Source organism: Bos grunniens, chromosome 10, assembly GCF_055505025.1.
Source record: "Bos grunniens cultivar Pamir isolate PY7600 chromosome 10, Bosgru_T2T1.0, whole genome shotgun sequence".
Taxonomy (NCBI): domain Eukaryota; kingdom Metazoa; phylum Chordata; class Mammalia; order Artiodactyla; family Bovidae; genus Bos; species Bos grunniens.
The window spans coordinates 57,212,776-57,237,616 of NC_141174.1; the positions used below are offsets into that span (position 1 = coordinate 57,212,776).

The 24,841-nt window shown below is 39.6% G+C and overlaps 1 protein-coding gene and 1 non-coding gene across 40 annotated transcripts in view; one reads left to right on the forward strand and one right to left on the reverse strand.

Moving 5' to 3' along the window:
• Positions 1-14,051, reverse strand: part of HERC1 (HECT and RLD domain containing E3 ubiquitin protein ligase family member 1) — a 214,403-nt gene extending 200,352 nt beyond the window's left edge. For 15 of the 39 annotated variants that reach the window (XM_086321427.1, XM_086321420.1, XM_086321412.1 and 12 more), the window contains exon 1: positions 13,566-13,743. The gene's annotated coding sequence lies outside the window, so the exon portion shown is untranslated. Of the gene's footprint in view, positions 1-13,565; positions 13,749-13,913 lie in introns of those variants that run through there. The other 24 variants (XM_086321422.1, XM_086321413.1, XM_086321421.1 and 21 more) reach the window with 6 other exon arrangements.
• TRNAE-CUC (transfer RNA glutamic acid (anticodon CUC)) lies at positions 7,950-8,023 on the forward strand. Its single transcript has one exon. It is a non-coding gene; the product is annotated as a tRNA-Glu (tRNA).
• Positions 14,052-24,841: the final 10,790 nt, after the last annotated feature.

A 24,841-nucleotide genomic window follows, 5' to 3' on the forward strand; every position in this document is an offset into this window, starting at 1 on the left:
TGGATTTTCAATAATAAAGATCTGCACTCTTTCCTTTTTAAAAGAATTTTGTCAAATCATCCCAGAACCCGTTCAGATATAAATACAAGGCCCAAAATGTACAATTTACACTGTTGAAGGACTATCCTAAAAAACACCATCTTAAAAAAAACCAAAACATCTAATACATGAACAACAGAATTTCACTATTTTGCAGTCCCTAATGAATGATTATCAATAACTGCCAATATCACAAAAAGAGAACAAGACCTGATGGAACACAGATTTCTCCTATGAAGTACACCTACCAAAAGAAAAAAAAAAAAAAAACCTGACAAATCTATCAATTTACAAGAAATTCTGGGGACAGAACGTGTTAAATGACATTTACAGTACAGAGATGCAATCAGCAAAATGAGACTATGGGAAACTTCTCAAAAACCTGGTTTCTTAAAATAACAAAAAAAAAAGGGAAAAAAAAAAAGGAAGGCGAGCCTAAAGATTAAAAGTGATTTAATATACAAGATAATTGTAAACTACAGACCTTATTTGGAATCCACTTCAAGCCAACTGTGTATGTATATAAAACAATCAGAAAAATACAAAACCTGACTACATGTTTGATGACATTAACACCTTGTTATAAAACTTTTTAAGATAATGGTATTATGCTTACTTAATAAAAAGAGAAAATGACTATCTTTTAGAGGTCATATTGAAATACCTAAAATTTACAAATTAAATATGTCCAGGGTATGGTTCAAAAAAGTCCAGAACTGGGAGTGTGTAGTGGTAGACAGAAATATAAAGAAAATAAGATTGTCTATAATAATTCATGAAGGTTCAATGATAGGTACATGGGAGCGCTTTATAGTTTTCTTTCTACTTTTAGTATATGTTTAAAAGATTTTATAATAAAAATATTTTTTTAAATAAACACTGTCTTGGAATTGAGTTATCTACCTAGGACTGCAAATAGCCTCTATGTATTCCCATAAAAGATTAATGCACAGTCATGCATAAGTGAATTTAAGTTTACCATGAACAAATCAAGTTTATAAAGTATGAAATCATTTGACAAGAATTTCACGAATACTCAATATGCTAAACTCTCCTATGTAATTAATTCTTATTTACAAGCCTGTTAATAATATCCAGCCAGTTTATGGCTTTCCATGAAAATAATAGTCTAATTATAATTTTTTTTAATTTTTATTTAAGTTGTAGACAGTATTGCAGAGTCATTGCTACTATTCCTGTGGGCTTATGGTACTTCTGGAATTTATCATCAGAAGACATATTGTATAGATGCTCCAGCTCACTAAGCTCCAAACAGGACTAGTTTTATCTTGTGTACAAGAACTCTTTCCTGCCTTCCCTATAGTGAAATAAAAAGCCAAGCCAACAGATGGCAGACGAAGAGGGAGGGGGTGGTAACAAGGAGGCAATTACAAGACAGCACCACGGAAGAAGAGAATAACACTGAGAACTGAAAGATGCAACTTAAAAATACAAAACATTCAGCAATCATCTGAAAAACAATGTCACATTTTTTCAACCATCATTAAAATGAAGTGATTCTGTAAATTTGCACCTGATTTTATTCCCTTATACAGCATATCTTTTAAGAGTTTTGAAAAATTCCTCTTAAAATCTCAGACCAATTTAATCAGTGCAATTCAGAATAGTTTCAAAATGAACAGGAGGAATACTGTTAGGTGTTAGTATGTTAGGTGACATACTAAATTTTTATCAGCATTTCCCTACTGTCACACATTACGTGAGTCTTTTCAGAAGCTATCAAAACACCCTTCTAGATTTCAAAGAATCAAAGTGCCCTACTCCTATGCTAATCTACAATATAAACAAAACAGTATCAATATTATTATAGCCTAACTGGAAAAGGTCTTAACGAAAAATATCAATTTAAAAAAGATTACAACTGTGTTGCTACAAGAATTATATTTTTAACCTAAGCTGTATTTCTTAAAAATGTCTAGGCTTTAAGCATAACAAACACTAAGAACATACCAATTACAATAGGCCATCTTTGCCCAAATTCATCATGCCAAGTATATTCTGCCTCCAGATGAAGAACTTCTCAATCACTAATGTAAGAGATAAGTCTATAACACCATACAATGCAGAAATCCACCACTTACACTCTGGCAGTTTTGCAAAGCAACAGTGATGTCCTTTATGAATAGCATCTTCATAAAACAGAGTCTAGCAACTAGAGGTTATTCAAAGGCTTGTTCCTTAGGCAAGCACCTTTCTCCTCTATGGAAACTTATCAAATGGCAAAATATCTATCCTGCCTATTCCACAGAGGTGTTACAAAGATAAATTGAGATGTTTCCCTAACTACTCGGGAAAGTGAAAAGCTATATACAAATGTGAGGCATTATTATTTTACTACTTGTTTGCACTCCAGACAGTTTTCAGACTAAACTCGCTACTTAATATCATTGTTTCAAGGTCTACCAAGAAAAACTTATTTCAGGGTATAAAAATTCACTAACATTCACCTTTTTAAAATAGCAAAGTTCAATCCTTATTCCAACTGTTGTTCTCCTCTAACACCTATTACCTTCTTTGGCAGAAGAAAACTATTGATAGAAACATTCTTTAAGAAGTCAAAGCAGCATCCTTAGTGGCTCAGTGGTAAAGAATTTGCCTGCCAACACAGAAGACATTGGTTCAATCCCTGATCCAGAAAGATCCCACATGCCAAGGAGCAACTAAGCCTGTGCACCACAGCTACTAAGCCAGTGCTCTAGAGCCTGGGAGCAGGGGCGCCCTAGAGCCAAGTTCCACAAGAAAAACACCACTATGAAAAGAGAGCTTCCCTTGTAGCTCAGACGGCCTGCAATGCAGGAAACCAGAGTTCGATTCCTGGGTCAGAAATGGCAACTCACCCCAGTATTCTTGCCTGGAGAAGCCCATGGACAGAGGAGCCTGGCAAGCTACAGTATATGGGGCCGCAAGATTCAGCCACGACTGAGCAAATTAAGCACACACGTGAGAAGAGAAGCCCAAGCACCACAACTAGAGAGTAGCCCCAGCTCACCGCAACTAGAAAAAAGCCCCCACAGCAACAGACCCAGCGAGCCAAAATAAAAAAATAAAATTATTTTTTAAAAAGTCAAAGCAATACACGGCACTTAAAAGTCTGCCTTTGTCAACATGAGTTTCTGAACACCTATGTAAAACAGACCTGCTCAAATGACATTATTTGGATGGGATTTTAAATCAGATAAAACAATCACTGGCTGGCTGTTTCCATCCCCTGCCCCACAGTTTCTACCAACATCTGCCTCTGTTACTGAATTCAAATACAGGCGCCACTATTTACTAGCTACAAGATCTTGGGCAAGCACCTTTCTGTGTGTGCTTCAATCTCCTATCTACAAAATAAATAAGTTAAATTGGTTTAAATAATAAACAATTCAACCAGATTTAATATGATGATTTATACAACAGAGCAAAGTTCTTACAATAGTGCCTGGTGTACAATAAATACTCAATAAGTGTTACCCAATATTAATTCTTCATATGTGCATCTGTCCATTACACCATACCACCTTCACTAAATTATATAAATCTCTCCATCATTCTTCATCATTCCTTCTTTTCAAAAGAATATTCAATTTTGAGAAGTCAGAAACTATGATTATACTACTGACAAAATTTAAATATATATCACTGAATGCTCAGATGTGTAAGAAAGTTCAGTGATACCTTATATAAAAGATACTAGCCCCCCACATGCTTTTAAATTATATTAACACATAAATAATATAATATTCCTAGGTTATCCTAGATTTCTAATACTATCAGTTAGCAAATTTGCTTATTTGAATTATATCACACAAAACTTTTCATGAACACTTTTACTGTATAGTGACTAACAGGAAAGGTCTTTAAAAATGGCAAACGTGGCCTCCCTGGTGGCTCAGTAGTAAAGAATCCACTTGCCAAAGCAGGAGACATGGGTTCGATCTCTGATCCAGGAAGATCCCACATGTCAGGCTTGAGCAACTAAGCCTGTGCACCACAGCTATTAAGCCTGTGCTCTAGAACCGAGGAACCACATCTACTGAGCCCACGTGCAGCAACTACTGAAGACTGAGCACCCTAGAGCCCATGCTCTGCAACGAGAAGCCACCACAATGAGACGCTCATGTAACTAGAGAGTAGCCCCAGCTCACCGCATCTTGAGAAAAGCCAAAAAAAATAAATACATAAAAAATTTTAAATGACAATATTTAGAAGGGTGTCTATAAATGCTTCTATATTAAGTTTAAAAAGAAAAAGCTCAGATAATAACACATTCCCCTCCAAAATCAAGATCAACAGAAACTTTAAATCAAGAATTTAGAGTGAGGAAAAATAGTTTGCCAGAGTAAGAGGAAATATTATTATAACATCAACATCACTAACATTATAATTAGAGGACAACCAAAGAATGTTAAACACTACAACAAACAGAAGAGATACACTCCAAGCTTATTCTTTAAATGTTACTTAGCACATCCTTTGCATAAATATATAATCTTGATAGTAAGTTCTAAATCTTAACATTTCACATATAAGTATTTAATGCAAAAAAAAATCACAGCATCATTTAACTGTTTAATAGTTCTCCTTTGGTTTAAAATCTTTAAAAGGTAGACTCACTTAATCTAATTTAGATAATTTTACTACACATACAATTTCCTAGAGTTGCATCTCTGGCTTACTGTGGGTCAGGGACTTTTCTAGGCACTGGAATGAACAGGATATAAAGTTCCTACTCTCAGAGTTTACATTCTAGTGAGGAAGACAAGTAATAAACAAGTAGACAAATCACTACTTTTCAGAAAGCACACCATAAAAAAAAAAAAAGCGAGAGAGACAAGGAGAAATAAGGGGCAAGGTGATCACTAGTTTGTATAGTATGATCATTGGAGATCTCTCTAAAGAAGTAGACTCTCTGAACCCCTTTTTAAGCAGACACGAATGATGTGTGGGAGCAAGCAGTGCAGAGACCTGAAGGAAGAGCAGTGCATGAACAAGCATTAAGCCCTGGGAATGCACCCAGCATGATCAAAGAATATAGGGAAGCTCGGTGCAGCAGAAATGGAGTGAACAGAGACAGGCAGACAAGGACTACATCAAAGAGGACTTTATAGGCCATGGCTAGGAATCTAGATGTTATTTTAACTACAAAAGGAAGTCACTACAATGCATTAAACAGAGGAGTGGCCTACCTGATGAACAGTTAAAAAGACCATTCTAGCTATGAAACACAGAAGAGACTGTAGGAGATCAAGTGAGAAAATAGTTAAGAGACTATTTTAATTATCTACCCAGGAGATGATGGTGGTTTAGACCAGAGTAATAAGACAGAGATGGTAACATCTGATCAAATTAGAAATATATTCAAAAGATAGAACTAGAAAGATTTGCTGATGGTCTGATTATAGGGTATAAACAAAAGAGGCACAGTTGACACCAAGTTTTTTGGTCTGAGTGACTAGTTAATTGATCCTGCCAATTTACTAAGGGTACATTCAAAGAAAATGGTGAGGACGAGAATCACAACTTCTATGTTTGAGAAGTCTTTTAGACAACCAAATGAGATGTGGAATAAGCTGATGAACTATGACCCTGTACCTCAAGGAAGGGGTCTGGGCTGAAGATATAAATGTGGAAGTCAATTAACACTTAGTTTTTAAAGTCACAGAAATGGATAAATGTAGATGGAAAAAAACTTTTCTAATCTTTACACGAGCCCTGTTGTTCAGTCACTATGTCACGTTCAACTCTTTGTGACCCAACGAACTGCAGAACACCAGGCTTCTTCTGTCCTCCATTATCTCCCAGAGTTTGGTCAAATTGATGTCCATTGAGTCACTGATGCTATCTAACCATCTAATCCTCTGCCACCCCCTTCTCCTTTTACCTTCAATCTTTCCTAGTAACAGGATCTTTTCCAATGAGTCAGCTCTTCACACTGGGTGGCCAAAATATTGAGCTTCACATGAGCCCTATGAGGCAGCAACTATCAAACATTTTATAGATCAGGTAACAGCCTAAGAGATTAAAACTTATCCAACAACACTCTGCTAATAAGTGTTAATAAGTCAGGGGAAAAAAAAAAACACCTAATTAACTATTATATAATGACAATGACCTTCGTCAGCTAGGTTCATAAAAACTAGGTTTTGAACCATAAAACTTGAAATGAATGCCGGAGTAAACCTTTTCTCAGTTCTCCCAAGGACAGTACGTAACTAGTGACATTCTGGATGCACTGGACAGGAGCTAATTCTTCACATACAATTAATGCTCAAATGTCCTAGAACATTAGAGTTTAGTTCTCTCATGGAACCACAGTTGAGGAAAAAACTATAGTATACTATTATTCTACTATTATTATTCTATTGGGCTTCCTTGGTGGTTCAGATGGTAAAGAATCTGCCTGCAATGAAGGAGCCCAGAGTTCAATCCCTGGGTCGGGAAGATCCCCTGGAGAAGGAAATGGCAACCCACTCCAGTATTCTTGGCTAGAGAGTTCTATGGACAGAGGAGCCTGACAGGCTACAGTCCATGGCATTGCAAAGAGCTGGGCATGACTGAGTGACTACCACACACTACTAGTAGCAATAGTAGAAATCACTTAAAATGAGAGAAAAAAAATTGGTGAACAACATAAGTTACCATTCGGTGGTAAACTTTTCATGGCTTCTCTATGTAATCAGTAAAATAAAGTGTTATTTGAGGTTTTTATACCACCAAAGGTGTTTTTAAGACTACACCAGACCTTTACTGATTCTATCAGAACTTAGTATCTATCTTCCTGAGAACATGAGTTCATCAAAAAAATCACTAGAATGTAAGCTCCTCTAGTACAAGAATCTTTTTTTCATTAATCTGTTCCAAGCACCTGGAACAATGTCCTTTTTGGGGAAAAAACCTAAATCCCCAGCCTCACTGGGCAAAACAAGTTTCCTTGTAAGATGGGGATGTTTTTCATGTTGTCTTGGTTACTGGCACCACTAAAATCTGACAGGATTATCCTAACCCAGAACTTCAGACTCTTGATTTCACCTTCCTTAAGACTGGCCTTCTTTCACATGGAAATAAAACAGGTTCCAGATAAAGCCATTACTGGTCAAATAACTATCAAACCATAGTGTCAATAGGTCCTGTATGTCCTGTTCAAAATAACTAGCAGACAGTGTGAACCAATAATTAGTATCTCATACATACTCTAGAGGTAACAAAACTCTCCTCACAATTTCAGTTATCCTTTGTTAAACTCCACAAGTATTTCAGAGCAAGGTATTATGAATCAACGCAGCAACTTCATTAAATACAAAAAGTCTCAAATGAGCAATCCTAGCTAGACCAGGGAACTGCATTCTAGTCAATTTCCCCTGCACAAAATAACCTGCATGTATCAGTAGAATATTAGTGGACAATATATTTCACTTTCAAGCTATAAGAATCTGCCAATGGCAGGCAATAAGTGCCCTTTCACAACAGATTCAGGTCACTGAAATAACTGCAGGGCACTTTTTAAAATCAGTCGTCTCTGACAGAAAAAAAAAAATAGAAAGCACAATGACATATTCTGTTGGTTAAGGCTGTGGTGAAAACAGGTGCTCTCATTACTGATAGGAATACAAATTAGTACAATCCTTCTGGAGAAAAATCTAGCAATCTCTAGCAAAATTACATATGTACAGAAATTTTGACCCAGCAATCCCATTTATAAAAATCTACCCTGAAGATATTAATATATCTTTTACACTACAAAAATACATATACACAGGTCATGTACTATAAAATTGTTTATAAATGCAAAATGTAAGAAGCAACATAATACTCAAAGAAGAATGACTGAATAACTGAGGACACATCTACACAGGAGAGTACTATACAGCTATTAAAAAAAAAAAAAAATGGAGAATATCTGAGAATCCCCTGGTGGTCCAGTGGTTAGGACTCAGCACTCTCACTGCTAGGGCCCCAGGTTCAATCCCTGCTCAGGGAATTAAAATCCCATAAGCCACATAGTGCAGTCAAAAATAAATTTTAAAAACTTTAATTAAAAAAATAAGAATGCAGAATATCAAAAGGATCACTTCAAAAGGATGAACTGTTGGAGTGATTTCCAGGACACACTCTTACACTGAAAAAAGGTGCACAGAATATCTATACCATGCCATTCTTCATATAAGAAAGAAAGGAACTGGAAAACAATTTGGCAGTTCCTCAAAAAGTTATCTTATGAACCAGTAATTCCACTCCCAAATATAAACCCAAAGGAACTGAAAACATATGTCCACATAAAAACTTGTATCTGAATGTTCATAATAGCTAAAAAAATGAAAATCAAATGTCCAATAAGTGTGCATGGATGAACAAAGTGTGATATATTTATATAATGGAATATTATTCAGTCATAGGAAGGAATGAAGTACTGACACAGCCTACAACATAGATGAACCTAGAAAAGATTACATTAAGTGAAAGAAGCTAGGCACAAAAGTCCACATATTATATAATTCCACATTTACATGAAATGAACAGAACAGACAAATTCATACAAACAGAAAGTAGACTAATGGTTACTAGTGGCTGGGGAAAGGGGAACAGGAAGTGACTACTAATGAATACAGGGTTTCGTTTCAGGGTAATGAAAATGTTCTAAATTAGCTAGTGGTAATGGCTGCAAAGCCTTATGAATAGACCGAAAAACAATGATTTTGTACACTTCAGAAAAGGAGGCTTTGTGTTGTGTGAATTGTACCTCAATTTAAAAACCTGTACGCAAAGGGAAAAAGAAATGTAAAACACACACACACACACACACACACAATCTATTCATTTGTGCAAAAGAGACAATGGAAGGATAAACCAGAAACTAAAAAAACTGGTTACCTAAAGTCATGGAAAACAGGCGAGGGAAAAGGTGGGGAGAAGAGAATGGGACCAGGGTAGTGGGAGTAAGAAGTGACAATTTTCTAAGTATATTTTAGTAATAGCAATGTCTCATATACCAAAATAAATAAAAATCAACCAGAACTGGGGGAACCCAAAATAGAATACAGAGTAAGAACCTAACTGCATTACAGGTGAATAATATAACCACACTAAAGGAAATGAGGAAGAAAAGAATTAACCTAAGTAACTTTGAAAAACAGTATGTTGACAAGATACTAGAAAGTTAAAGACAAGAAAAAAACTTGTATACAAATAGTGCACTCTAATTGGCAAATGTTCCTCAGAAGGGTGAGCAATTGGTCACTACTTGATGTGCATTCTAAAATTGAACAAATAAATTGGTATACAGTATTACAGATAATGAAAGCCAGGTTTCTCACCATTAGAAAAAAAAAAGTTACAAATAAGAAAAGGTTGGAATGAACCTTCTGGTGTTGGGACTGGAATAGAACATATAACTATGAACTCAAATATGGTTTTAATATATAGAGAAAGACAAATATAGAGATAAACATGTATATCTGTTTGCACGTGTGAGCAGGTTAGTATATACATATATTTCCTTGCTCTGTCCTCTGAGGGCCTAGGAGAAATGATACCTTAGTGAACATACCCAGCATTCAGGTCTTGATTTAAATTCTGGTCTCCAATAAAAGGAGTTGATTTCAGGACAGATACAAGGAAAATTACAAGATGAGCACAGACTATAGCCTGTGGTGCCAGAGTATAAGGAAGTACTAAAACAAGGGTGGAGGCCAACTGGAATGAGTTCCTAATGGCCAAAACTGGAAGAATCTGAGCAACAAAATGATGACACTATTGGATTAGAATCTTTAGAATATATATCCATGAAGTCACACTCATCAAAATAGATAATTTAACAAATGAGGAAGGGACATCTCTTTCAGGAATGAGGGAAGTACAAAATCACCGGCAGGAAAAATATCACAATAATAACTGCTGCAGAGGATATATACCAATGGTTGCTAAAATCAGTGGGAGAAAATTTGAGGAGAAACAGTGTATCACATAGTCTCAAACTATCTCCCCTAAGATTATGTATCAACTACAAAAAGAAGAAAAGTAACTTTATAGTGGAGAATACAGCAGAGTTCACCTTAAGCAATCAAGGTTAAAATATCACTAGCAATAAGACACATCAACACCATGTACCCTCTAATATCATGCACTGAGGACACATCCCCTCTGTAGTTTTCTTGCAAACATACAGGACCTCAATCTCAACATACAAAAAACATGACAAACACAAAATGAGAAAAATTATATAAAATAATGGGCTAGTACTCATCAGAAGTGTCAAGGTCACGAAAGAAAAGGAAAAACAGAGGAACTGTCACAGATTGGAGGAGACGACACGAGAAAGATGTAACAACTAAATGAAATGTGGGATCCTGGATTAGATCCTGGAAGAGAAAAAAAAAATACACTGGGGAAAAAACAGGTGACATTCAAATAAAGTCTGTAATTTAATTAATAATATTTCACCAATGCAAATTTCCTGGGTTTGATCATTGTTATGTAAGCCCTCAACAGTAGAGGATGCTATGTGAAGGGAATCTGGAACCTTTTGTACTATCTTTGCAACATTTCTATAAGTCTAACATTATTTCAAAATAAAGTTAAAAATAAATGTGATGTGTGTGTGTGTGTGTTCAGTCATGTCTGACTCTTTACAACCCCAATGACTACAGAGCCCACAGACTATAGCCCACTAGGCTCCTCTGTCCATGGGATTTTCCGGGCAAGAATACTGGACTGGAGTGCCAGTTCCTCCTCCAGGAGATCTTCCTGACCCAGAGATCAAACCTGTGTCTCCTTTGTCTCCTGCAATGGCAGGCAGGTTCTTTATCACTGAGCCACGTGGGAATCTCAAAAGCTAAAAATAAACAAAGTCCATCAATGGATCATTTTATGCAACTGTCTTAATTCCTTGCTCAGGGATCTCACCTGGAATTTAACATTCCCATTAATTTAAAGGGTCCAGTAAGTGACAGCAGAAGAAACTAAAATCATAAAAATCAGATCTAGCATCTAAAAAGTAAATTACCTACTTTATGTTTTTTTACAACTTCTACAATTTTTAGTCAAAAAAAATCTGCTGCTGTTGCAACTTTACTGGCTTTGCAAACTCCTTTTAAAATGACCAATTTCTACATTTTTAGTATCATGATAATCTGCAGCGTGTACCCATAATAACACATTCGTCTGTTAAGTCAAAGTTTTATTTTCATAGAAAATTATCAATAGATTACAGTAAGTTCGTTACTTATTATTACACAGTTGTCCAACCACAAAATACAAGCTTTTTTCCACAAATTAATTTGCTTTTATCCTAATACAAACTTTTCTCCACATCCTAAACCACAAAGTCATCAATTTTGTTATTTTAAGTTCTGAAAATCTGTATTTTAAAAAATCAGCTGTTCAATGTATGTAGTCTTTTTTAAAAAATTTCAAATATTGAGTAATTTAGTCTTTTTCTAGGAAAAAATGCTTAGGACATTAGAATTCCATTGTATTTATTATTTGCATCCTCTACTAACCAAACCAGCCTAATCAAGTCTTCTGAAATTGCTTCAATCAAATAAGATTTTCATATGTTTATATAATATTAACAAAGAAGTTAAGTGACATGTTAACACTTGCTTTCTCCTCCACACACCACCAGGATGGCTGCATTGGGAATGGAATACATGACCAGCAAATGAATGGGTAAGCGTCACATGCAAACAGCATAACTAGAAATTTAAGAAGCAAAGTGATAAGAGCTTAGGGAAAGCAAAATTCATAAAAAGTTTAGAATTATAAGAGGCCTTAATAGGTCACTTAATCCATTCCAATGACAACCCCAAATAGATGACAATCTATCCTACTTTTAAAAGCATCCAGTTTCAACATCCCTAGATGTCTCCTTCTGCCATATACAACCATCACGTGACCTGAGGGAATTATTACAAGACTATTCTTTGCTCCACCTAATGCTTTCTTTCCTCAAATAATATAACAATACATTTTAATTTACTTCCAAGATTTACCAACGTGTACAGGTACTTAATACATGTGTGTGTATATACACACACATATATGCATACAGACACCTAGGATACTCAGTTTTGCTTGCATAAACACTAACTAAAATCTACATAGTCAAAGGCACACGTCCAACACATTCCAATCACAAAAGCACTATGAAACATACAATGTCACCCAATGATTTTGGTCTAAAAATAACCAATGGAAGTCAGTTTTATAAAACCTTATGGTAAACAAGTTTCTTCCCACCATTAATAATCAAAGTTAATTTGCTTTTCACAAACACTACTCCTTTACAGCACCGTCACCACAGGCATGATTGTAACAACACATATGTACTAGATCAAGTTGATAATAATTTTTAATGTTTTATTTTTCAAGAGCATTTAGCGAACAATCATTTTGGAAGAGGGCCCAATGAAAGAAATAGTGATGATACAGTACAGCCAGTGCTAATGAAGAAATAGCCAGTTTTAATCAAGCAAGCCTAAGAAGTGACTCAAATAAAACAAAACAGTTTTGCAAGTCCCAATCAAGGATGAGCCAAACACTATTTGAAAAAATTAAAGTGTCTGTTAGGAAACAAACCAGAATGTTAAGCTTGACATGCTACCTCTGGAAATGGAACTACAAGGATAGGTTAGTTTGCTCAGATTTGGTATTCCCTGTTTCCTGAGTATCCTTATTTTCTACAGTATAACAGAAATCGTTTTTCAATTAAGGCAAAGTCCGTCCCTGTGTTTTACAGCTCTCTACGATGCACAGCATGTCTTTTACATAACCTACTGGGAGAGGTGGGAGGTGGTATCAGCTCTGGTCCTCCTCGTGTCTCCCATGAACCTGCCACCCATCACAAAAAAGGTTTCACCATGTTCTTTGAGACAGCTCCTGTCATCATCCTCCTCATCTCACCCCAGAGACTTAACAATGCATCTCTTCTCCTCTCCCTGTAGCAGAAGCTTTATAAATTATGAGGCGGAAGATTCGGAGAAAGGTTTACCAGATGATGAGCCTTCCCCACCCAAAAGGCATAGAAAAGGGTTGAAAGGCACGTCGTCCCAACCTCCACCCCTCAAAAGGGAGAAGATAACGGTGAGCACCGGGGTCGCGGCTCTCCTCGGATCCCGAGAAGGAGTCGGGCCGCCACTCCACCCCACCCCACCGCCCGCCCCGGTCCAAGCCCTGGCCGGGGGCGGGGCTCTCGTTAGCGGATAAAGGGGTGGGGAAGGTGGTCAGCGATGCGACCACCGAGGACCGAGGGACAGGTAGCAAGCCGCTGGAGGGGCGGGTCCCTCCGCCCTCTGGGGTCGGCGGCTCGGCTTCTAACGCGGCTCTGCAGGCGCCTGGGAGGCAAGAGGCCTCAGGGGGCAGGGGAGCCGCACCGCGCCAGGAGAGTTTCCTCAGGCCTCCGCTGGCCGCCCACCCGGGACCCCGGCGGCCCCTCTCGGCGGTGGCTCCCGAACGGCTCCGGCCGGCCATGCCGGGCCGGCGGGACGCACGCACAGGCGGCCAGGAGAGCAGAAAGGAGGCGTTACCATACGCGGCTCCAGAGCTGACGGGGGTGGGACAGGGCTCCGGCGACCCGCGGCAGCGGCTGCGGTGGCCGCGTCCTTTATTTTTGCTGCAGCAGCGGCGACTTGTCAAAGGGAAAGACGTAAGAGGCGGCGGCAGCGGCGGCAGGCGAGTCTCGCGGCACTTGGGCGGAACTCTCGCGCAGTTTGGAGCCCTCGCCCCGCCCACCAGGCCCAGCGCGGGAGGCGAGAGCGACTGGGGGAGGAGCGCACGGGCGAGGTTGCTGGAGGACGGCAAAAGGGACGGAGATTTAATGGATGGGGGTGGGGAGCTTAGCTTTTGGGAACACCCCGCCGCGGCGCAGCTCTCACCTTTCAGCCCTCGCGGAGTCTGCACTCCTCGGATTCCGCCTATGAACACAGTTAGGAGCGTTTCATAAAGGGCGATGAGGAGTACGGGGGTGGCCAGCGCTCCCCCTTTTCCTCGTGGTGGGCGTGGAAGACCCCTCCGCCCCGCCACCTGGTGCTGCGGGATGGAGGAACGCCGGGAAAAACTGGCTGCAGGGGCTGGGCGGGCACACCCCTTTATCTCGGACGCGCGCGACGCGCTCAGTGTGCTTTATCTCCCACGACAACCAGCTCAAGACTTCTGGCCGGTCAGGTTCAGTCACGTGAAAGCGTTTCACTTGACTGAGTTCTAGCTTATTATTCGTGTCTTTGCGCTGCAGGAATGCCAAAACCCCGCAGACGCTGGGGCCTGCGAGGACTCTTTTTTTTTTTTTTTTCTCCTGAGCAACACGGGTAAATTATGACCTTGATCTCGACCTCTACAATGAAGTCTTCTGAGTGAAAGGTCCGTGACTGGCTTAGTCATCACTATGTCCCCCAGCACCTAACACCGGTCCAGGTGCTCATTAAATTGTCTAATGACAATACCTGGCCCCTTCTTCCTTCTGTACCTGTTCTTACTCCAAGACTGCATTTTTAGTCATCATCCTGGTATCCTTCGTTGGAAATTTTCTAACAAGCACCAATATGTGTCACTGACTAAGATCATGGAGCCGATCTTTGCCCTCATATGAGGAATGTACAACATACAGGCCATGTAGGTGTCACTAATGTAAAAAAATTGTGGTATAGGCAGAAAAGGGAGTGCTTGTCCCGTGGCTATATGGGAAGCAGTTTAGCCCAAGAGTTACTTAACTGTCAAATAATTTATCTCACTGTCAGACATAGGTGAGAGGGAATTCTGAAGTCCCACTCACCAGGTATGTGACTTTGGACAAGTTGCTTGAGCTCTCTGAACCTCAGAGGGCCTTTATCTGTTAACTCATAATGTTAGTTCTTATTATCACAGGGTGTCTGAAGAATAAAATATATATAAATCTCTTGACATTAATCATTAAATGCTAAGCCTTATTGTGTGTATAACTTTTAAGTTTCTATCTGTGAAATATATGACTATTTCTGGTAAACTAGATGTGAGGGAGTGGGTATCTGTGAAGTGATGTCATTGTTACCAGTGCTTTATGATCTGGGTATTGTGTGTAAAGCAGAAACAAGATTAACAAGTTCCCTTGCCAGCTTCATGTTAGCTTGTTGATGATGTAGGCATCAGTGCCACTCAAAGCATCCCATGACATTCCATTTTTCTTGGATTTGTAAAACTTCACTAGAACTCCACTTATCCTCCTTTGCCCTCTCCTTAGCTTCCCCCCTCAGGACAGTGTGGAAAGGAGAAAGGGATACAATTGACTCCAATTGCATACAATTATGAAATACAAATAATATCAGCAAGTAAGCCCTGAATTCCTTCCACCCTCACCTTCATCACTCCCCCCCTTTCTTGGCCACTCTTAAATAATCAAATCAACATCTGCTAGGGACTTCGCCAGTGATCCAGTGGCAGGGGGCCTGGGTTCGATCACTGGTCAAGAAACTAGACTAAAAATTTTTCATGCCAAAACTAAAAGATCCCATATACCGCAGTGAAGATCAAAGATCTGATGTGCCACAACTAAGACGTGGTGCAGCCAAATAAATATTTTTTAGAAACAACAACAAAGAAAAATATCTACTGAAGTCTCATAATCAGCATCATACTCCAAATTCTACCAGTTGATTTTATTCAAATTTCCCCTGGAGAAAAATGTTGCTGATGAGGGGGTGGGGTCATGGGGAGTTGGTGGAAATAAAGGGAACTGAAAACCAAGGGCCTCATCTTTGTAGGCTCCTGCCTGATCTTGGAGCTACACACTCTGACCACCACAACCAGCTACATCTTTTCTCACACACACATCATCCCCACCTCATACCACATACTCCACAACCCTACAACTCAACCAGGAGGTCCCAGATAGAGGAAGTGGAAAATCAACAGAAAAATACATTTTTTTCATCTTTCATCTGTATATGGGGAATATGATACGAAGAGCTGACTCATTTGAAAAGACCCTGATGCTGGGGAAGATTGAGGTCAGGAGGAGAAGGGGACGACAGAGGATGAGATGGTTGGATGGCATCACTGACTCAATGGACATGAGTTTGGGTAAACTCCGGGAGTTGGTGATGGACAGGGAGGCCTGGCGTGCTACGGTTCATGGGGTCGCAAAGAGTCGGACACGACTGAGCAACTGAACTGAACTGAAATAAAAAGTGGAGCTAAGTCACAGGTGAAAGCAACTAACAGGAGGCAGAACAGGGAGAAAGTTGAAAGGATTCAGGGGGTAAGTTTGTTTTGGGCTCCAGAGAAGGAATCCACAATCGTGAGTCCTGGTGTCTCCTGAAATTGCGGCTTATCTGCCCTCAGTTTACACAGCCTTTCTGAATCTCCTCTAACATCTGTAAATAGGGCCAATAATGGATATCTTACCTGCCTTGGGGTATCATGGGAGTCGAATAACACAGGAAAGTACTTGTAAGCCTAACTCTGCAGATATGATGCATTATTTTCATTCGTTCATTTAACAGATCTTTGTTGAATGCCTATCATAAATCAGGCACTTGTGCAAGACTCAGAATATACTAAGTTGAGCAAGCTTTAATACCTACCTTCAGTGAGCTTATGGTGTAATGGGAGGGGGAAGGGAAGGGAGTTGATTAGTATAATACAGTGTGAGGAGACTCCAAGTGACAAGGGTATGGGGGGAAGGATTGAGAGGAAGGAAAGGGCTGAAACACATCCTGGAGAAGGTTTTTTAAGCCTAGCACACATCTTGAGGATCCAGCCCATTTCCTAAAGAGCAATTCATAAATCAACTCCAAAATAACTTCAAGAAATTGCTGTGTTGTGGGTTGTGAATTTTGCTTTGTTCTAATAAAACTCACATCTCCTAAACAATTAGAAAAGAGCCTTTGATGTGGAGTCATTGTATATACCCATTAGTTTTGAAGAAAGATGGAATTAATGGAGGGAAAAATCAGTGGTATCTTCATTAGAAACATTTTGTTCTTACAGCTTCTGTTTAAATACCAAAGAAGGAGAATACATTCCCCTTTAGTACTTGGTCTCCAGGAGTTTCCTTCAGCCAGTCTTTCTGATCCAAGCAATACTGCCTATCAGAAAAGCTTTTCCAAAATGTGAAAACAATACCTTATTTGTATGTGTTTCTGTGTATTCCACTTTTTTTTTTTACAAAAAGACTGAGATAGATATCAGCACTATCCTTAAGCATGTTCCAAGAGAGTGTATATATTACTCAATTATTTCTCACATTTATTGGTGCCTACTGTGTATAAGACTTCATGCTGAAACTATAGGCTGTATGAAGCAGGTCCATGCCATTTGGGTCCTGAAAAGTGAAAATGGAGATAAATGTCCATGAAAAGATAGCTAAACTACCAACAATGTGGATTCCACTCCCCTGTATTTTTTGTTGGTGGAATGAGCAAAATTGTAAAGTTAGACACCCAACTTCTGAAACTCATTTACCTTACCACTCCACAAGAGAAGCAGGATCCAAAGGAAGGGTGAGATATTTATTGCAAGTTGATATTTATAGATGTATGATAGATATTTTAGTAGGTCCTCTGGAATACATCATTCTTTAAACAGTATAACCCATTGCAACTTTCTCTGGGTACTCATAAAATTGGAAACTGACCAAACCCAAGGACTAATTAAATTATTCTGGAAGATAGAGACTTGCATGGAACAAACAAAATCAGCAATCAATAAAAAGCAGTATGATTTGAGCTAAAAGATTGTGCAGAAAATAAATAGTCTCAAAAAAGAGATTTCTAGACAGAACTTCACCCTGGAGCTGATAGCTAAATAGAAAAAGTTACATATTCTGATGGTCACAAAAGTTGCCTAGAATTTTTGTTAAGTGTATCTACTGAGAACACACTCCGTACCTATTTTCTCCCACTCAGTACATCTTTTCTCCCTAATGAATCATTGATCTGCCAAAGAGGTTTCAAGGGATACTAAAAATAGGGCCACAAGTTTGACAGGTAGTTCTTTTGGAAATGGAGTCCCTTGTCATTGAGTGCAAACTTTACAGAGTTCCCACTAGAAATTCACATTCTAAGTGAAATATCACCTAAAACAGGACCATCCATTATCTCACCAGTATTCACTGACCTCATTAGTTTCTTTAGGCCATAATTCAGTTACCATTTTTAGGTAAATTAGCTTATTTTTACAAGAGTTTGTGAGTGTTGTTTCATCAAAACACAACTGCCTGAGGCAGACAGTTTTTCTCACTCAGCAGCAGGGAATGGAACATTCATCCTGAGGAAAGAAAATGAAGCTACAGGGGGGAAAGGGTGCCTCCATTGAGAAGGGAAGAAGTATATAGTGCTCCCCATACCAGACACTATGGTAGCACAGTGGGAATAAGATGAACAATGCTTATCTTTGTTCTAGAAAGAAAGTAGTAGAGGGGAAGTATATACAAATAATTATAACACAAGTTATTAATAGAAAGTTCTGAATACTATAAAAGAAAGTGACAGAAACTTGCTGCCTGAACTTGTTTGGCAAAGAAAAGGAGAAGAATTAGCTTAATGAATCCAAAAAAATGTCAACAGTCAAAATCAGGTGGTGGGGGACAGTAAACCGAGGCTTCGGGAACTTGTAGAACCAAGAACTTCAGCACCACCAGAATTCCCTTGCTGCATCTTTGCTTCCCTTGTTGCATTGGCTTCAGTTTCTTTCAAGACTGACTTTCTTCATATATCAGAAAATACAGCACCCCCAAGTTTTCCACCTTACTATTTCCACCATTAGAAAGGGACTATCATTCTTAATTCAAGTTTGAAATTAAGAGAGAAAACGTGCTGATTGTCCAGGCTAGGATCAGTGCCCTTCCCTAGGATAATCCCAGGGGGCCAAGAGGAAGTACAGGGTATGACATAGATATACATCTTAGTATTCGCTAATGGTTTGAGAAGTGGGAGATGTGTGTGGAAAAGCAGCTGAGTCTTGTAAGGCTATGCTCTGGGAACTGGAAAGACTGAAGTTAGCATCTATACAAGGAGCAGATCAGGAGATCAGGAAGGGAAGAACTGTTTTGGCCCAAAATCATGGTGAACATTCACTGGACTGTCAGGCTAACACAGGGTTGAAACTTTGGTCCTTGTTCCAATTGATTAGTGCTTTGTTATTTCAAACAAGATGCTGTGAAACAGAATGGATCTCTCACATTGACTTCGTACATCACATAGTGAGATTTGGGATCCTTCTTCAGCCTTCTAGCTGGATGACTTTAGGTGAATATCTTAACCAACCTGAGCCTGAATTTCTTCACTGAAAATAAAAGTATAAGGACAGCTAACATCTATTGAGGGAAGGCCCTGGTGGTTCAGTGGTAAAAAATCCAAGTGCCAATGTAGGAGATGTGGGTTTGATCCCTAGGTTGGGAAGATCCTCTGGAGAAGGAAAATGCAACCCACTTCAGTATTTTTGCCTGGGAAATCCCATGGATGAGTTGCCGGGCAGGCTATATATAGTCCACGGGGTCACAAGAATCTGACTCGACTTAGGAACTAAACCAACACCAGCATCGTTTACTGAATCTAAGTGCTCTAAGCACTTTTCAAACACGATTTCATCTAATCCTCAGAACAACCCTAAAGGGCTCTATAAATATGTGATAGAAATCCCCACTCACAGGATTATTGTAAAGATTAAAAAAACCATGTAAGTTGCAGAGCCCATTTGCCTGGCACACAGCCAGTACTCAATAAATCATTATTTTTAACTATCTGTTTCCCAGAAAAGGAAACTCCCCTCATTTCCTGATTGCCTTGGGCACCAAAAGCTGATATTTTGAGAAAACAGAAAACAAACTAAGGGAAGAACTCTATGACCCCTTATCTCTGACATAGAGAGGGTTAGTTAGGCTTGACTTAATGGGGCTAAAATAGGCCAGGAAGAGAAATACTATAGAATACTAGAAAGTAGGATATTGAGAAATGTCGTCGTAGAATACCAACTGAAAGGACTGGGCTAATCTTCTCTTTCTTTCTATTTAAAAGGATAAAATTTCCCCTCTAAAATTTCATCTATATTGCTGATCTAAAGAGCCATTTGAAGTTTTTCTTCTCTTTGTCCTAAATGTTGTCAAATGACTGGGATTATTCAACTAAAGGAAGAAACTAATATTCACTGAGAAAAACCAATGTGCTTGGGCTCTCTACTGAGCTCTTTAGATAAATTAATATCTTTTACTTCCACCACCATCCAGTAAGGCGAGTATTTTCTCTGCATTATATAGATAAGGAAACTGAGGCTGACAATTTAGAAGTGACTTGGTGCAGGTCACCAGCTGGAATACAAACACAGTTCTGTCCAACATCAAAGCCTAGAATACAAAATAGTAAGTCCCAGGACTTCCCTGGTGATCCAGTGGCTAAAACTCCATAATCCCAATGCAGGGCATCCAGGTTCAATCCCTGATCAGGGACCTAGATTACACATGCTGCAATTAAATCCCAGTGCAGCCAAATATAAATAAATAAATAAAATAGTAAGTCCCACTTTCTTGCCAGAGAGAGATGTTCTAGGCATGGATACTGCCAAAACCTGAGAAAAAACGGTGAAATAATAGATGCTTCTCAACTTCTCCTTCCCCTACCCTTTCTCCCATGGCCATCTTCCTCTTATTTTTGACAACACCTGGGCTCCAGGCTGTCTCCTCATCAAAATGTATTGTGTCTGTCCTTTCCTACACTTTACCATAGCAGTATTGTGTCCTAAAGTGTGCTCATCTCTCTAGTTAACACATCTGCATTCTAAATTGGGCTTTCTGGGAGTATGGCAGTAATATTAAGAAATAATTTTTTTTAAAAAAAGAGAGAAATCAAATGATGGAAATTTCAGCAACTGGAAGAGGGGACTGAATCAGACCAGACAAGTAGGCCTCTGAGAGCTCCCCAGGTTGTGCTACATAACTCTTCAGCCCACCTCACACCCCAGCTGTGAGTTCCCTGAAAGCTGAGCCTGGGGCTGTCATGTGCAGTGCCTGAAAGTCAATAAATACATAATGAATGAATAAATGAAAGATACTTGAAACACATGACTTCCCCTTACTTCAGACCAACCCAATGAACGTGCCAGCTGTTCGGGTGACAGGATCTTTGTCCTCCTTTGGCAGAAGATTCCTTCCCATCTCCTCCCTCAGTGAGCTTTGCCAACTTCAAATGGAACTACAATGAAACATGTCTTAGGGAATGACAATGGGCCCCACCGTTATTAAATATGGAATAAAGCTTTCAAAAGCACAAAGAGAATGAAGAACAGGTTTGCCTGTGTGTGGCAGTGAATGTGAGTTACTGCAGACAGTTGAAACCAACACCAAAAATCCAAAAGGATTATCAGTTTCTTGAGAAATATTCAACAAAGACTAGTCAAGATCCTTTTGACTTGTGGATGGACTCCTGGTTGCAAATCAAAGCAGTAGAAATAAATAGGGACTTTACTGATTCATATAACTGAAGATTTCATGGGTATATCAATCTTAAGGAATGGCTGGACGCAGGTAATCAAACAAGATCATTATGGAATTTAGTCTCACATTCCGTCTTGAGACCCTGCATTCTTCCCGGGTAGCTTCATTCCCAAAGTAGCTCTCTGCATATGGAAAGAATCATGACACCTAATAGCCCCAGAAATGGTAGGGACCTAACAGAAGCAGAAGATATTAAGAAGAGGTGGCAAGAATACACAGAAGAACTGTACAAAAAAGATCTTCACGACCAAGATAATCACGATGGTGTGATCACTCACCTAAAGCCAGACATCCTGGAATGTGAAGTCAAGTGGGCCTTAGGAAGCATCACTACGAACAAAGCTAGTGGAGGTGATGGAATTCCAGTTGAGCTATTCCAAATCCTGAAAGATGATGCTGTGAACGTGCTACACTCAATATGCCAGCAAATTTGGAAAACTCAGCAGTGGCCACAGGACTGGAAAAGGTCAGTTTTCATTCCAATCCCAAAGAAAGGCAATGCCAAAGAACGCTCAAACTACCGCACAATTGCACTCATCTCACACGCTAGTAAAGTAATGCTCAAAATTCTCCAAGCCAGGCTTCAGCAATATGTGAACCGTGAACTTCCAGATGTTCAAGCTGGTTTTAGAAAAGGCAGAGGAACCAGAGATCAAATTGCCAACATCTGCTGGATCATGGAAAAAGCAATAGAGTTCCAGAAAAACATCTATTTCTGCTTTATTGACTATGCCAAAGCCTTTGACTGTGTGGATCACAAAAAACTGTTGAAAAATCTGAAAGAGATGGGAATACCAGACCACCTGACCTGCCTCTTGAGAAACCTGTATGCAGGTCAGGAAGCAACAGTTAGAACTGGACATGGAACAACAGACTGGTTCCAAATAGGAAAAGGAGTACGTCAAGGCTGTATATTGTCACCCTGCTTATTTAACTTATATGCAGAGCACATTATGAGAAATGCTCGGCTGGAGGGAGCATAAGCTGGAATCAAGATTGCCGGGAAAAATATCAATAACCTCAGATATGCAGATGATACCACCCTCATGGGCAGAAAGTGAAGAAGAACTAAAGAGACTCTTGATGAAAGTGAAAGTGGAGAGTGAAAAAGTTGGCTTAAAGCTCAACATTCAGAAAACGAAGATCATGGCATCTGGTCCCATCACTTCATGGCAAATAGATGGGGAAACAGTGAAAACAGTGTCAGACTTTATTTTTCTGGGCTCCAAAATCTCTGCCGATGGTGATTGCAGCCATGAAATGAAAAGACGCTTACTCCTTGGAAGGAAAGTTATGACCAACCTAGATAGCTTATTAAAAAGCAGAGATATTACTTTGCCAACGAAGGTCTGTCTAGTCAAGGCTATGGTTTTTCCAGTGGTCATGTATGGATGTAAGAGTTGGACTATAAAGAAAGCTAAGTGCCAAAGAACTGATGCTTTGAACTGTGTTGTTGGAGAAGAGTCTTGAGGGTCCCTTGGACTGCAAGGAGATCCAACCAGTCCATCCTAAAGGAGATCAGTCCTGGGTGTTCATTGGAACGATTGATGTTGAAGCTGAAACTCCAATCCTTTGGCCACTTGATGCAAAGAGCTGACTCATTTGAAAAGATCCTGATGCTGGGAAAGATTGAGAGCAGGAGGAGAAAGGGACGACAGAGGATGAGATGGTTGGATGGCATCACCGACTCGATGGACATGGGTTTGGGTGAACTCCAGGAGTTGGTGATGGACAGGGAGGCCTGGTGTGCTACAGTTCATGGGGTCGCAAAGAGTTGGACATGACTCAGCTACTGAACTGAACTGAACTGAACATCTCCAGAATTCTATGTTGTCCTTAGTACTCTTTAAAAAATATATTAACAAAAAACAAATGAAACCCCAAAATGCATAGCACAATCTAAGGTGAACATTCTTGTCACCACCATTGGATCAAGAAATAGAATCTTGCCATCCACTTCAAAAGCCCCATACATGGGCCCCTTTCTAATCACAACCCTCCCCAGATCCTGATTTTTTAATGACCATCCAAATGTATATCCCTAAACTGAACTTTAGTCTTGCCCATTCCAAGTTGATATATCCCTAAATCTCTTTCAACTCTTATCTCTCCCTCTACCCCTTTACCCAATCTGTTGAAGAATGCTTTTGACTTGCACAAATGCCCAGTCTGAATTTTACTGATTGCATATTCTCGATGTAGTTTGACATGTTTCTCTGCCCCCTAAATTTCCTGCAAATATGTAGCTGCATTCAGAGACTGGATTAGACTCAGGTTTGATCCCTTTTGGCAAGACTAAAAGCAATGTTTGGCAAGACTGCAGGAAGCACACCATGCCTTTTTAAGATTTTAATATCTACTGATGTCTAATATCCATATCTACTAATTCACCAAGGGTTCCTGAAAGATGATGTTCTAATTAAAGGATTAACAAACAATGGCCTGTAGACCAAATCTGTCAAACTTCCCCTGTTTTTATAAATAAAATATTATTGTCAGGAAGTGACAGTTAGTCCTGAAATGCCAAATCCCATCTCTTTGTATGCACCAGGCCTCCAGTCCCCTCTGAGGTCCTGGAATCTGCCTGGGACCAGATTAGGGTACAGTTTCCCAAAAGTCACAGACTTTTGAATATACAGACTTTCATCCTTCTCCTTGAGATAGCAAGGACTCTCCTTTCACTCTCCTTGCTTCCAGCTATCCCACCCTGGAATATTTAACCTCTCTCCGTAGCTTCAGAATAATCCCCTCTAAGACGCTCAATCTTTTGGAAACCAAACCTCAGACAGCAGGCTGCCTTAGGTAACTTCTTCTACCTTCTGAGGTGGGAAACCCGAAGTCTGTCCACCCGCTTAGCACAAGGAGGGAAAATCCCAAGAATAAACAACAACAGCAACAAAAGACTGTCATTCTTTCTAATCCTCCCACAACAGCAGAAGCAAAATACAGCATCTCAATAAATTTTCCTGCCACAACTTCTCTGCTCCCATATACAAAAGAAAGGGTTTTCTTGACTTCTCTGGTAGTTCAGTGGATAAGAATCTGCCACAATGACACGAGTTTGGTCCGTGACTGGGAAGAGTCCACACACTGCTGAGCAACTAAGGCGGTGTACCACAACTGCTGAGCCCACACCCTAAAGCCCATAAGCTGCAACTACTGAAGCCCATGCGCCTAGAGCTTGTGCTCTGCAACGAGAAGCCACTGCAGTGAGAAGACTGCACGTCATGATGAAGAGCAGCCCCTGCTCACTGCAACTAGAGAAAGCCCGCGTAGTGACGGGGACCCAGCCCAACCAAAAAGCAATCAATTAATTAATTTAAAAAATAAAAAAGAAAGGGTTAT